Source organism: Vitis vinifera, chromosome 11, assembly GCF_030704535.1.
Source record: "Vitis vinifera cultivar Pinot Noir 40024 chromosome 11, ASM3070453v1".
Lineage (NCBI taxonomy): Eukaryota > Viridiplantae > Streptophyta > Magnoliopsida > Vitales > Vitaceae > Vitis > Vitis vinifera.
Window position 1 is genome coordinate 10,530,832 of NC_081815.1, and position 1,605 is coordinate 10,532,436.

General features: G+C 31.4%; 1 long non-coding RNA gene across 1 annotated transcript; it reads left to right on the top strand.

Moving 5' to 3' along the window:
- The first annotated feature begins 1,004 nt into the window (after positions 1-1,004).
- LOC132254640 (uncharacterized) lies at positions 1,005-1,605 on the top strand. Its single transcript, XR_009466923.1, has 3 exons — positions 1,005-1,206; positions 1,292-1,382; positions 1,480-1,605. It is a non-coding gene; the product is annotated as an uncharacterized LOC132254640 (long non-coding RNA).

The window sequence follows — 1,605 nt, forward strand, 5'->3', positions numbered from 1 at the left end:
TAGTTTTGATTTGTTATGTATACAAAGTATATATAGTTACACTACATTAAAGTTTTTTTTTTCTCTAAAAAGTAATGAGTGTAAATTTTTAAATTAGGCTAATATTCATTTTTTTTTCACTTCTCATACTGCCAAATACGTATTAAATACGATTTTACATGTTCAAGCTTTTTAAAACCTATAATTTATTCAAGTCTACAATTGTGTGTACAAATAAAATTAAAAAGTATTTGATGTGTATTAATGAAGGATGCCGGATTCAATTCTAAAGTCCTAAGAGGGTAAGATTAGTGATATATAATTGCCAACAAAACATAGAATAAAAGAAATATTAAAGCTCTCCAAGTAACAGTTTAATCTCTCGGTCTTCAAACATTCTTCACTAACACAGTGCATATCGGTAATAGATAATTCTTCAAGATATTATCATTACATAATCAACTATGGAAGACTAAATATTTCACTAAATATGTCATGATGTGTTTTCTCTATCACATTTCTTTTGAATATGCATGCAATGTTTAGCTCCTGAAGTGTTTACAAATGCCCACCTTTGGATGATCAAAATCATTTTTTTTTTTTAAAGTTTTGAATGAGGATGTTCTTTTAATCAATTTTCAACCTAAATGCCCTACTGTGTAGTGTTGGGGACCTAATTTGGTGATTAACTATGGTTCTGTGATGTGGATTCAGTGCACTGTGGAATTTTGAAACTTCGACAAGTATCATCAGTATGGATTTGGAACAATATTTGATCCTGTGAAGTGTAAAACATATATAACATGAATTTTTCTGCTTTAGTTCTGTGCTTCTGACCATCTTAGCTTGTTACATCTCAATAACATACTTCCATGACCATGTCAGTTGCTTCATGAATGCATTAATGACATTGCTTTATTGGTTGATAAAAATTTAAAGCAACCCACAAAAAATCCTCAATGGATAATAAGAAAAGAGTTTAGTAGGGATTCATCACCATAAGAAAAGTAAAGTCACTTCAGAAAATAAATGAAAAAGGATTCATTTTAAAACAAGTTATGATTCTGGTTATATTCAATGCGAATTCTGAGTCAACAGAATTTTCATCTGTTCTTGTTTAAATTTTACAGATAAAGGTTTGGGATGCACAGGAAAAGAAATGTACTGGAATGTTGATGGGGCACACAGGAAGTGTGAAATCTCTGTGCCCTCATCCAAGTAATCCTGGTATATTTATGTTTTCACCTACATCTCTTTTTTTTCTATTTATACTTGAAAGATGCTTATAATTTCACTTTTCATTCATCAATAGATCTTGTTGTCTCTGGTTCAAGAGATGGGTCCTTTGCTATTTGGGACCTGAGAGGCGGTTCCAGAACTAGACGTGGGGATATCTGGATACCGTAAGTTACAATTACTTGCTTATTGGATGTGATTGGGTTGATTAGTTTGTTTTGACAAAAAGGAAAATTTTTTGTTCACTTCCTATTATGTACACAGAATTTAATGCATATTCACTGCAACATCAAAAGATACATTTTACAACTGAGGCAAGAAATCGGAGAATTTGGCATTGTTCCATGAGATGCAGCTAGGATAAATAAAGCTTGATGAGACAATTCTGGT